This window comes from Sinocyclocheilus anshuiensis, unplaced genomic scaffold (genome assembly GCF_001515605.1).
Source record: "Sinocyclocheilus anshuiensis isolate Anshui unplaced genomic scaffold, SAMN03320099.WGS_v1.1 scaffold944, whole genome shotgun sequence".
NCBI lineage: Eukaryota > Metazoa > Chordata > Actinopteri > Cypriniformes > Cyprinidae > Sinocyclocheilus > Sinocyclocheilus anshuiensis.
This window is the reverse complement of record NW_015549559.1, coordinates 38,630-52,987: the sequence shown is the minus strand read 5'-3', so window position 1 is coordinate 52,987 and position 14,358 is coordinate 38,630. Positions and strand designations below refer to the sequence as shown.

The following is a 14,358-nucleotide window of genomic DNA, read 5'->3' as shown; positions in this document are numbered from 1 at the left end:
TTTTCATTGGAAAAACGCTCGCAGTGCACGCCGATTGCCCCCTCGGAGACATCGCGTGCGTGCTCTTCGGCCAAACAAATAACGCATAGATCGTGTGTGTCATCAGATGTTAAACAACGACAACACAGATGCACACATCCTCTAAACGCTTTACTAGTGCTCGCCATAATGATATGAATAGAGATCGCTCTTACCAGAGAAATGCACGCTTCAAACGAAACAGTCAGATGAAGAAGAGGTTAATGTGTTCTCCCGGTGCCAATTTATACTATAGTCGCATTGGTAGTGACGTCATGGTTGTCGGAGGCCAACGTGTTGTTGGTGTTTTTTCCGAGGGTCGGCCAAGATGGCGGAACGAGTGGTTGTGCTTTTCTGTTGAGGAACTTTAGAAATTTTGTCACACACTCAGCAATGTTTGTATAATACAGATGCATACGATTTTGTTACCGGATGTATATAGTCGTCTTTTAAGTTGAATTTTACACGTTTTGTTGCTTTATTTGTTATATTGAGAACTTTATCTCGGAACCTGTCAGACTTTAATATGGAGAAAAACTCGACATGTACTGCGGAAGAAATGGAGGTAGTTACCATCAAAGATAAGAGAGTGATTCAAGACACACACTCCTACTCCTGCAAGGCTTACAAGGAAAGTAATGAGACCTGTGATTCAAGCCCTAATACACCGGAGAAAAAACTTTCCAAGAAAGCGCGCAAAGAACAGATGCAAGTAAGTTATGAACCATCTTTGGCCGAGTTACAAGACAATATCATTCGAGTTATCACTTCAGAAATCAATGAAAGAGCAGACTTATGATAGCAGACAAACTGATGAAGCTGTTAAACATAACACGTTGCAAATAGAGAGGCTTAAAAAAATCGCTGGAATTCTGTCATCAAGAAGTGATAGATCTAAAAAAAGAAAACGCTACAATGAAGATGAAGGCGCCAAGAACAACGAATTCCTCAAGAGCAGAGGTTTTCAAGTAAAGGAAGATCTAACAGCTGATGACAGGGCAACACATCCATTTCTTCACCAATAATCAGACTTCAGGTACTGACTGTTTATCTGTTAGATACTGTTTCTTATGACTGCTGAAATCAAAAAAGACTGTTCTGAGTTATTGTTAATAAATGCAACAAGTATAGTGTGTGACATCTTATGTTCTTACTAAGTGCACTTGCAGGATATGTTAACTTTTTACTTTGTTATTGTTCATGTCAATTTAAATTTTTTCGATTAATGCCGGAGGTATAGGAAACCAACTGAAAAGGAAATCTTTATTTTTGTATTGTCAAAGCAAAGGTGCAGACTTTTATTTTATTCAAGAATCTCATGCTTGTGAAGCAGATGTAAATTTTTGGAGAAGTCAGTGGGGGAATGATGTTTGGTTCTCATTTGGTACGAACCAATCTGCAGGGGTAGTTATATTAAAAGGTAAATTCAAAGGACACATTCACAGTAAGCAAACAGATACTGAAGGAAGATGGATAATTCTGCATATTAGTATTGATCTCTCCCAATTTATTACAGTAAATATTTATGCCACAAATAATAAGCAGAAGAATAACCATTTGTTTTTAACAATTGAAAGTAAAATTAACCAACTGACTTCCAAATTTCCTTGTGCAATGATTATTTGGGGTGGGGACTTTAATACTGTTTTGGATGAAGAAATTGACAGATGGTCCCCTAAAAACAATGTAAAAACAAGTATTTTAAAAGACATATGTGCAAGAATGGATCTTTTAGATATCTGGAGATATACTTACCCACATCAAAGAATGTATACCTGGAGTAATAATGATCTGACTAAACACTCTCGTATTGATTTTTGTCTTAATTTCTGCAAATAATGCCGATGATATTGAATTAGTGAAAATTGAAACTTCAGTATTAACAGATCATAAGGCTATAATGATTAAACTCAACAAAGATGCTGAAAATCCGGCTGGTCCTAAAACAAACTATTGGAAATTAAATAAAACCTTGTTAGAGAATGAATGGTTTAAAAATAAAGCCATTGAAATTATAGAAAAATATTGGAAATGGGCATGTATTTTTAATAAATTTGGTCAAAATTGGGAATTAATGAAATTCGAAATAAGAAGCATAGATATAGGTATAGGGAAAAAAATGGCTAAAGTAAAAAAAGAGAAAGAAAACAAATTAATTGAAGAAATAATGAAATTATCCTGTAAACGAATTTTAACAAATGAAGAGCTCAAACAACTGGCATCCTTGCAGTTACAATTAGATACAATTTATTTAGACAAAGCTAAAGGTGCCTTTATAAGAAGTAGACAGAAATGGATTGAACAAGGTGAGAAAAATACAAAGACTTTTCCTCAGTATCAGGTCTTAAAATGAATATAAATAAATCAATACTGTTTCCACTTAAAACATGTAATTTAACAGAATTACATGGTATTCCTATTAAACATACAGTTACCTATTTAGGTGTTATCATACATAAAGATGAGAATGAACGCAGTGTGCTCAATTTCAAGCCTATAATGAACAAAACTAAAACAAGATTTAATATCTGGCTTCAAAGAGATTTATCCCTGAATGGTAGGGTTTTACTATCAAAAGCAGAGGGGATATCAAGATCCGTCTATGTGTCGTTAGCTTTAGATATGCCATCTAATGTGTACAAAGAATTAGACAAAATGTTATTTAATTTTGTATGGAGGAATAGACATCACTATTTGAGAAAGGAAATTTTATGTAAACCAAAGGGTAAAGGTGGTTTATCTGTGCTTAGTTTTGAAACTTTAAACAATACATTCAAGGTTAATTGGTTAATTAACTTCATGAAAGAAAAGGACAGCATGTGGTATACATTTCCAAAACACTTGTTTGACGTGATGGGTGGCATAGATCTTCTGTTGAGATGTGATTTTAAAATTGACAAACTACCTGTGAAATTAGCTAAATTTCACAAACAAGATTTATTGGCCTGGATGCTGGTGTTTAAGCACAATTTTTCCCCAAATAAATATGTTATTTGGAATAATAGATGTATTCAGTATAAAAATAAATCTCTCTTTTATAAAAGTTGGTATGAAAATGATATTGTGTTAGTTAGACAACTTCTAAATCCAAATGGTAATTTATTATCTTATAGTGGATTTTTGGATAAATTTGGTTTTCCAGTTACACCAAAAGGGTATGCTGTTGTATTTGATGTCATACCTCAACAAGTTGTCCATTTTATAAGAGCTTGTGGAAGTGATATTTCTGAGGCAATATATGTTAAAGACAGCACGTTTCTAGGAAGCATTGATATTCTTAAACAAAGGCAAAGACTTGTAATATTTTTCACGAATATAGAGTTTTTGATTAATGAAACAATGGTTTGTACACTCTGGCATGTTTTTTTTTAATATTGTATATTTTGTTCTGGTTAATAATAAAAAAAGTTGGTGTTTTTTCAATGTATGCTTCAGACACGGGTCACGACGAGGTGTTCCCCATAGCGACCCCTAGAGGACGCAGTTCGAAGTTCCCATGAAAGGGAACTTTATTGATAAACATGACCAAGAACTACTGTATAAACATTATTCTTTAGTTTGCAGCAATGGTCTGGTCAACCCAGGCACGGAGTTTGGTGACACGGGCGTACACGCCAGGTGAACTGGTTGAGCAGGTGCTGCTTCCCCAAGACACGATACCAACCAGAGTCCAGACGCCATTCTTCTCACAGACCAGAGGACCGCCAGAATCACCCTGAAACACAAAAGTTAGTCAGATCTGTACAACCTTCAAGAACAAATAGAGAGGTAAACTGCGAAATCAATAGAAATTCACCATGCAAGAAGAAGCACCAGATGCTCCAGCACAGATCATCAGATCAGTGATGTTGGTTCCCCAGAAACGCTTGCAGTCATCATTGGTCAGTAGAGGCAGAGCAGCCTGCTGGAGCAGGGCAGGGGTATCAGGAGCTGAAAACACAGATTGGAAGGTACATTTTGAAATGTTTCAACATAGAAGATCATTCAGGAGAGGGAACGGGCAAATTCTATTATAAAATCTACCATTGTACTTGGTCAGCCCCATCCAGAGGTCACACACTTCATGCCTCCAGGGAAGTTGTCGCTGGTTTCAGCGAGACACACAGGAAACACGTGAGTGTTGAGCTGAGCGGGAGAGGCCAGCTTGATCAGGAGGATGTTGTTATTGATGGTGAAGCTGTTGTAGTTAGGGTGCTTGAAAACCTTTGTGAAGAGGATACAGACACATCAGCATTCTCTGCAGTAATCTCTCTGTTAAAACATTGTCTCAGTGGTTTAGATATGATACAGAATATATTAAAGGTGTACACACCTTGCCAATAGTCATGGTCTGAATGGGCTCTGCATTGGAGGAACGATCATGCTCACCCAGGATGACACAGTGAGAGGTCCTAATAAAAATATTTGACTTTTTTAATTTCAGAATTGCACAGAATTCTGAAGAGACCTGTTTTGAAATTATAGTTGGTAAATAATACTAATACTAATATGAATACTAATATTATTATTAATAATAATAATTACAGTTTATTCTTTAATACTGCCTTACCTGACATTGCAGTGAGCAGCAGTCACAACCTAACACTCATTGATCAGAGAGTCACCGCAGAACCAAGTGGAGTTCTTAAATGAGACAATAGATTTTTTTAAGCCTAGATGTTTGTTCTGTTAAATTTCTTTATATTATCTGTATGTCATTTGTTAATGAAGATGTCTGTACCTGCAGAGACACCTGCCAGGGCCAAGAATGTGTCACTGCCTCCTCACCATGCACAATTCTGGAGTAGCCAGTGATAACAGGAGGGATGGCAGGAACGCCACAGCCTGGAGAATACATATATGTAGAATTTACATGTAAATATAAGCATGTTTTTCTGCCCTTGTCTGGTATGTACCGAACTGACACTTTCATTCAAAAAATGTTATCTATTTTACAGAGGAAAAAAACACTATATACCATAGGCTGTTCCAATGAAAGCAATGCATGATGGAATCCAGATGAAAGCCGTTTCTGAATCGGGCTGTCTCACCAACTCTTGGGGGTTTATATACCTGACCTTCCCATTACATGTTTTGCAACATACATGAGTCATTCTTGAAATTTGCTGACACATTTACCTTGACTTTTCACTTATGAACAAGATATTAAATATTCCAGAAACCCCATATACAGTAAAGGCATCATAGAACCTATCATCTTGTCCCATTTATCTTGTATACCACTTTTATAATATGATATGTGATTATTATTTATTTTTTTATTTTATTATTCCAATGTTAAGTAAGACGTAAAACTTCATACATCTATATTAGGTAACGCTTTAGACTACAACCCGCAAAGAACTACGTAAGTATACTGAATTTACGGTGTACGTTTCTGTAATTATAGTGTACCTATAAAGAATGTACGTGTGTCAGGATTATGGACTATTCTGTGTGTGTTTTTGCCCCTGTGACCCAGTTTCTTCCTCATGTTGATTGTGTTAATTTGATTCCAGGTGTGTCTCGTTCCTCCCCAATTATCCTGCCTTTAAAAGCCCTAGTCCTTTCAGTTCTTGTTGGTCAGGTCTACTTGTTGAATGTTCTCGATTTTCCTCAATTTTCGACCATCCTGCTCCTCGGGACTCTACTCCTCTGGCTTCGCCCTGTCCCTCCGGCTCCGTCAGGCTCCTTCATCCCCTCGGCTCCACCTCAGTCCTCTATCGCTCCGGCTCCACCGCGGCCACGGCTCCACCGTGGGTCGACATCATGGCTGTGGCCTGGGTCCTGCTGTGCTCCTCTTGCTCCGGGTCCCTACGGTCTCCTCCCTAGCTCCTCCCTCCTTCGTCGCCCCCCTGGTCTCTGTCTGCCGGCCTCCTCCCGGATATCCGTCCTCCTCCAGAACTATTGTGTTCATTTGATTCCAGGTGTGTCTCGTTCCTCCCCAATTATCCTGCCTTTAAAAGCCCTAGTCCTTTCAGTTCTTGTTGGTCGACCACTTGTTGAATGTCCTCCTTCTCGGTTTTCCTGTGGATTATTAAAGACTGTTATTCAAGTACTCCTCGTTTCCTCGTTCCTTGCTCCCCAAGTGAATTGTGACAATGTGTAGGTAGGCCTATAAGGGAACAATGTGTTACGTTTGGGTAGTAAGGGGGCAATTGCGTAAGTAAACTGTTACAGTTACAGCGTAACTTTTTTGTAATTATAGTGTACTTATTCAGTACCTCCGTGTAGGTATAAGGGCATAATATGCAAAGTTTGGGGAATAAAGGGGTATTTTCTACACATATCCCTGTCATGAGCGCCGCAAACACGGATAGACTCGTCTCTTGCGCCATTCCAGCTGTTTCTAGTTAGCGCTCACCACATTCACTGCTCCAGTTTTAAAGGAACACACTCCAGACAGTTTCAAAGTTGTCGCTCGTCTGCTCTTCGATTAGTTTTCTCCTATTTTCCACACGTTCCCATCTTAAGCACCGCAGTCACGGATTTCGTCGCACACAGAATCGTTCACGTTTGAATTCACGTGACTTGCTGCATGCTCTCATTCACGTCCTCCACATTCATAACCCAGCAACATCGGGTTACTTTACTGATATCAACCCAAATTGGGTCAAATCAAGCCAGCTTCCTAACCCAACCAACCCAACATTATGAAGCTGCAGGCCCGGAGGCCCAACTGCACACTCAGACCTGCACGCTCAGACCTATCGTTTTTTCAGACAGTGCCTCCTGCTGTTTGGATGAACATTTGTTTTGTAGCTCGTGTACCGTAATAATTTCCAACATTATAAAACTGCTAGCAATTAGCAACATCGGACATGTGAGTAAGGTTATTCATTTTATTAAAGGGATTCCTGAAAATTACCAGGTTTTATGGCATAAATCAATGTGACATCTTATTACAACAACAAACGAATAGCCTATTTTAGTATTTAATGATAGTTTAAAAGCATTTATTTTATTTGATGTTATTTAATATGTAATATATACATTATTAACCCAAATTATTTTTTTCACCATTTTTCTCTGCATTGTTTACAGCTCGGTGACTTGTAGGACCTCATGAAAAAGAATACAAAAATAAAGTTTGGTGTGAGAAAATGACTCCGAGCACTATAATTTATTGTATGTAAATATAGAGTTAATGTTCATCCCCTAACTCAATACTAAAGAATGTGATAAATCCTTAATAATTAAGAAAACAATAAATGACTATGAAAATATTTAAGTAACTGAACAATTTCTATTTACAAATACAATTAATAAAAATAAACCAGACTTAATGCATTAAATCATAACCTAGTATGTGTAATATTTTATATAATAATGCATTCAGTCATAGCGTAATATTTTATAGTAGAAAAATAGTGTAAGTTGCAATCTATCAGCAATTGAATTCAGGTTAGGTAATCTTATCTAATCAGGTACTCTTCCAAACAGCAGGTGGCACTGTCTGAAAAAAATGATAGGTCTGAGCGTGCAGGTCTGAGTGTGCAGTTGGGCCTCCGGGCCTGCAGCTTCACCCTATTCAACACAACAGTCTTAACCAAGCGTTTGGATTGAAACAGTTACCAGCGTGTTTTATATGCGTAGGCTATAAAAAAGTACACAGTGTATGTTTTTGCTAAATCGCTTGCAAACATAAGATTGTTGTTAGGTCATACAAACTACGTAATATTAGAATAGGTACCCCTTAGTTTCAAAATACTTACAGTATAAATGATTTGTAATTTTATAGATTATTACTCCTTTATTCCCCAAACTTCGCATATTGTTCCCTTATACCTACATGGAGGTACTGAATAGGTACACTGTAATTACAAAAAAGTTACGCTGTAAATACCGTTTACTTACGCAGTACATTGCGGGTTGTAATCTAAAGCTTTACCCTATATTATATATGATAATTATTCAAAATAATATGATAGTTGCATTAATATTAGCATGCATATGCCCTCTAGAGACTTGTGTTCTGCAAGTGAACCACACATTATTGTGCCATCTCAAAGAGGCACAAAATCACTTTCACTGACTTTTTCATTAACTGTTCCCTCCTGGTGGAATGACCTGCCCAACTCAATCCGAGCAGCTGAGTCCTTAACCATCTTCAAGAAACGACTAAAAACACATCTGTTCCATCTTTATTTGACCCTCTAACTCTAGCACTTTCTATTCTATTTTATATATATATATAATATATATATACCTTGCTACGTGTACTGTGTTAGGCTAACCGAGACTTGTCATTTTTTCCTGTGAGGGGTAGGTTTAGGGGTAGGGTTGGTGTAGGGCAATAGAATATACGGTCTGTACAGTATAAAAGCCATTACGCCTATGGGATGTCCCCACTTTTCACAAAAACAAACCTGAGTGTGTGTGTGTCTAAAAAATATACCTTGCTACGTGTACTGCGTTAGGCTAACCGAGACTTGTCATTTGCACTTACATGTTGCTCTTTTGTTAGTTTTGATTGCTTCTATTGTCCTCATTTGTAATGAGAATAAAAGCGTCTGCTAAATGACTAAATGTAAATGTAAATGATAGTTCAATATTTAGAACACTTGTCTTAGAACATTTATATTTTGTAAGAATGTGTGCATATAAATATATTAATAATGGTGAAAGAATAAAAAAAACAGTTATGTTATGCATTATGATTAGTAAAAATGTCAAGATGCTTTTATGGAGAGAGAGAAAAAAACTGAACTGTATTTAAAACTTCAGAATTTTGTTTTTAGAAAATATTTTAGAATGACGAATGCAGTATGTACTGTAAATGTGGCACCTGCTCACACTTCTTATCTCAACCTCTTGCATATAGCATTGCATTGTACATGAAGTACTTCATGTTTCATTTCCTTAATTTCACCAAAGTGAAAAATATGACAGACGTTTCATGGGAAAAGAAGAAATAGCCAAGTTTATGTAAAGATGCATAAGCATTTGCTTATTAGCAATAGCTTAGTATTGTCAAATCATGTTTTGCATGTGACCTAAACAAATATGACCTCTAAATGAATAAAATGTTTTTAAACAATGTTATTCTAAATACTAAAATTGAGGAAACTTTTCCTTTTTTTTTTTTTTTTTTTTTTTTTTACAAAGATGTGCCAAAGATGTGAAGAACTATGTGCCCAGCAGAGTGAATTTTATTATTTTTACAGTTGCAGACAAAATGTGTTTCTTTAATGGAATTTATGCATAAAAAGTTATGCTGATGCTTTTGCCTAACAAAAATATTAACCAAACCTTAATGACAGTACAAGAAAACTAAAAAACTTCTCAAAATATCTTCTTTTGTGTTCCACATGAGAAAGAATCAACATGATGAGTATATGATGACAGAATTTTCATTTTTGGGTGAACTATCTCTTAATTTATTTGTTTATTTAACACTTTTACAATGCAGGAACAAAGAGTCAAATTAAATTTGAACATTCCAGTGAAAGATTAGTTGGCTAAAATATTCAATCATTTTTTCTAAAAAGAATACCAGAGCATGAAGTTAAATAATAAAATAATTTAACAATAAATTGTTTTAATACATAATTTTAAAATCAATCAAACAGAAGATTTCAATAGCATTTTCATGAAGTATTGCCCAGTTTATAAAGAATGCAGTGTACTATGTACGTTAAACATGACAATGTTCATATACAGTGGTGTGAAATCCTGGGATTCTGCACAGGTGAAGGCCAGCTGATGCAGACTGTCAGGGTTAATTTTTGACCATGTCAGGTTGTCATGCCCTCATTGGTATGAGTGAAATCATGGTTTGGTGATAAATAGGTCTTTCTGCTGTCAATAATTCTGTGTCTTCTGCACAATGTCTTTCCTGTGGCTGCTGTCCTGCGTTGCCTTCATTAGTGCAGCCTATGGTGAGGAAGTGTTTTTCCCCCCTCAGTCTTTTTTTTTTTTATGTTCCCTCTGTTTTTCAAGGGTCATAGTCACAGTTGCTGAAAAGATCAGCATTGCTAATCAACACTGTTAAAAAAAAAACAATAATTTGGCCCTGGTCAATTGGCCTATTTATGCTGTACAATGAAATTTCATTATTTACAGTCTTCTTAATCTCTTTGAACCTCTTTTCTTCAGGCTGTGGCATTCCTGCCATTCCTCCTGTTGTCAGTGGCTATGCCCGCATTGTGAATGGTGAGGAGGCAGTCCCTCACTCCTGGCCCTGGCAGGTCTCTCTGCAGGTAGTGTTAGTGTTAGCGAGTAATACTTAAATCTACTTTTACAGATTTCTGTTATATTGCTTGAAAATGACTTCACAGCTTATACAAAGTGTCATTTCTTTCTTCGTTTTGTCATTTTGTCGTTTAAATGACAGGACTTCACTGGCTTCCACTTCTGCGGTGGCTCTCTGATTAATGAGTACTGGGTTGTGACTGCTGCTCATTGCAGTGTGAGGTGAGACAGTTAAATCATTGCATATGCATGAATGCTGAGATAGACATGGGTTTATTAACCTCTGTGGCTTACTGCAGAACTAGTCACCGTGTAATCCTGGGAGAGCATAACAAGGGAAGCAGCAACACTCAGGAGGACACGCAGACTATGAGAGTGTCGAAAGTGAGGCTCAAGAACTTCAAACCTATTCCTCAACAATACAAAACTGTCACTGGGGCGATAGCCTTTCAAAAAGGTACTAATATGTACACTTTAGGTACTAAACATACTTTTAAAGTATTCATATGTACCTTTAAAGCACTATTATGTAACTTTTATAGGTAAACAAGGTATCGCCCCAGTGACAGCTTTGTACCTTTTTTCTGAGAGTGTACTAAACATTTACTTTGTATTTCTCTTCATTGGTATTAGTGCTTTTTCTGTGTTTTGGCACAACATTTATGAGTAAATCTCAATTCCAGGTGTTCACCCACCCTCAGTGGAACTCTAACACCATCGAAAATGACATTGCCTTGATCAAGCTTATCGAACCCACCTCACTGAACGCCCATGTGTCCCGTTTGTCTTGCTGAGACTTCAGATGAATTTGCCCCTGGCATGACCTGTGTAACTTCTGGCTGGGGAGTGACCAGATACAATGGTTGGTTATCTGACTAACATATAATCACAGTCTATAATAAATACCTGCTGTTGATTCTAAATCAATACATATATGTTTAAATATATCTTTATATTTTTGTAGGATTTTTTTTTAATTAATAAATTGTTCAGCATTTATTTGAAATAGAAATCATTTTAACCGTTAGAAATATTTTACTATCACTTTTGATCAGTTTAATGTGTCTTTGTTGAATAAAAAGTAATAATTACTTTTGCAAAAGAAAAACAACAACAACCAGCAACAACATTTACTGACCCCAAACTTCTGAATGGTATTGTACATATATTTGCAATACCTAACATGTTTTACAATTGCTTCTTTATTCTCTCTCTCTCCGTGTAGCTCTGTTCACCCCTAATGAGCTTCAGCAGGTTGCTTTGCCTCTGTTGTCAAACCAGGACTGTAAGAGCTACTGGGGAAGCAACATCCATGATACAATGATTTGTGCAGGTGCTGCTGGCGCCTCCTCTTGCATGGTGAGACTATTCTCTCGTCCTCACTTCTTCTCTTCCTCTCTAATGTTCTCCCCTAACTGTCTTGTCCTCCTGTCTGTTTAGGGTGACTCTGGTGGTCCTCTGGTGTGTCAGAAGGGTGATGTCTGGACTCTGGTGGGTATCGTGTCCTGGGGAAGCAGCCGCTGTGACACCAGTATTCCTGGTGTGTACGCACGTGTCACTGAGCTCCGCAGCTGGGTGGATGAGATTCTGGCTTCCAACTAAAGAAACAAAATGAATAGACATTCCTTGACATCTCTGAACAGCATAATTTTGAGAGCTACTCAAAACTGAATAGCAGTGGTTTTACCACAGTTAAGGGGTAATGTTAAAACCAGCCTAATTGTGGACAGCTATGAAGGCATATTACTTTTCGTTCAATAAATATACACAACATATCATGTCATGTTATTTTGAATTTTTTAATCTAGCCAATATTTGTCGAGTTTGGTTAGTACAGACAGATTATGCAAAAACTACAGTGTAATAGATACATTATTAGTCATTCATTTCTCCAGGTATTAGAAAATAATAAAGGTATGAGATCTATGACTGTAGAACACAGAATAAAATTTTTTTGTTGTTGTTGTTGTAATGCGCACCTTTGACAGAGGAGGGCGCTAAAGAATCACACAAACTACTAACTAGTATATTTTTTGACAGATCAGGCTACTTATATTCATCTTTACAATCTCTGTTTTCTAGAATGCAAGCATTGTCAAAAACTGTTAAATGTTTTTAATTGCCAGAGGCAGTCCAATCTTAATTAATTTAATGTTTTTGTCATTGTAGTTTATACGCAAAGCTGTAGTCTTCAAATTAATACCAAAACAAGCATGGGCTTTATTATATTAGTAAAATGTAATTCCCCTGATATTCTATGGTTATTTCATACATAAATCCAACTGAAAGATTTTTTTGTCTAGGCATATTTTGGTGCGTTCACAGATTCTCACAGCCTCAAACCTTTCATCCCTTCAGTCTATTAAATATGAGGTAAAACATCATATAAGTGGTCTCCATGGCAACATCCTGATCTTCCTTGAGATGTATATACAACAGTGGAGCAGCTGTTTCACAGAGAGATGTAGAGGACAAAAACAAAAGATGAAGAAGAGGGATGAGAGACAAATGATACAATAGGAGAAGCTCTCGTTTTGTTTCTCTGATGATGCTAGTACTGAAATAAATAGAGTGAAGTGAGAGCCTCAGTACAATAAACCGAACGAAAAAACAACAACAGCAATATCCCATGAACCACTTCTTAAATTTAAGCATGAATTGATGTGCTAAAGCTTGGGCTCTTCAGTTCTCAGTTAAATGTCAGCTGAATAACACACACACATTAAAAAAAAAAAACAGCATGACAGTAGTTTCAAGGTGAATGTTGTCTTGAGGTGTCACTCAGAATCAAAACCAAGCAATTCTGGAGCTTTGCTTTTCATATATTTTCCTGCATCATCCACCTTGTGTTCACGCAAGGTTAAGACTGGCCAGAACTGAACATTCAGTATTAATGTTATACAATGAATTTATTTCAGATCACAGTTTTAAACCTTCAACTCACAGTATCAAACCTAAATTATCATACATCTTTGGATGACTCTGAGTTAGTTTTTTTATGGTTGGAGAGGGGAGGAAAGGATCAAGAGAATTCAAGGCCATTGAGGACAGCTGGGTCAACTGATCAAATAGAATAACTCTTAGCAATTTTCCCATTGGACTAATTCCAGTATTGAGAAGGTCCACCTCGTCTGAGAGTGGCACATAATAATATATGTGGCTCTGCATAAACCCCTTGCAGAAAGAGATTTATTGGGTTGTAATATCTTAAATCTTCTGAATATTTTGACATTTTGAAGGGATTTCACAATCAAATGTTGCTGAGTCAACTGTGGAAAAAAATGTGATGCTTTGTACTGATTCAAAAAAGTGTCTTCACTAAAGGCATCTTTACACAGCTTTACACAGGCTGCTCTGTGCCTGCTCAAAATTCTGTGTAAAGACATAATGCAGCATAAAAGCCAGACTAAATTAAACCTGCTCTGACCCACCAACAGCCTAAGATGTCAAAGTACACAGTTATAATTGCTGTGTAAATGCATTTATAATCATATATGATTTATAAATAAAAATCATTTATAATCAATAGCATCTGAGCATGATTATAATTTGTAAATATACTATTGTTCATTGTTAATTAATCAAAATACATTAACATGGTAATTTATATAATTCATAACTGAAGTCTAAAAAATATTATACTGTATTAACATTAACCTGGAATAAATGCTTTAAAGTACTGTTCATTGTTAGTTCGTGATAACTAAAGCAGCTAATGTTTACAAACTGAACCTACATTAATGTTAACAAACTGAACGTTGAGATGTACTGTCAAGAACATAAACAGAAAACATCTTGAGGCAGTACCAGTGCTTAATTTGAGCCAGATCCTGTTCCGGAAAATGTCAGATTTTGGATTTTTCGCTCCGGTAATTGTTTTTAAGGATCCGCCATTAGATCGTGACAGTTTGTGCGTGCATATGAGAGCAAGCGCATATTTAGAGGTTTGCAATTAAAATTGTTACTTACTTAAGTCAGATATTTTTGCATATTTATACCTATACTATGATTGAATTTTATTTTTATGAAAACAAATTTTGTTATTTTTAATGTATCTTAGATATACATTTTCCTAAAATCATCCTGGCAACCCATTTTTGACCCAGGGTTTGAAGCTGTGCCCTAGTTAGGTTAATGCAGAAACGTGTGAACGATGCTCTCCATATA

General features: G+C 36.4%; 2 pseudogenes; one reads left to right on the top strand and one right to left on the bottom strand.

Moving 5' to 3' along the window:
• Positions 1 to 3,546: 3,546 nt before the first annotated feature.
• Positions 3,547 to 5,111, bottom strand: LOC107657077 (chymotrypsin A-like; annotated as a pseudogene).
• A 4,699-nt stretch (positions 5,112 to 9,810) lies between these two features.
• Positions 9,811 to 11,967, top strand: LOC107657088 (chymotrypsin B-like; annotated as a pseudogene).
• The last annotated feature ends 2,391 nt before the right edge of the window (positions 11,968 to 14,358 follow it).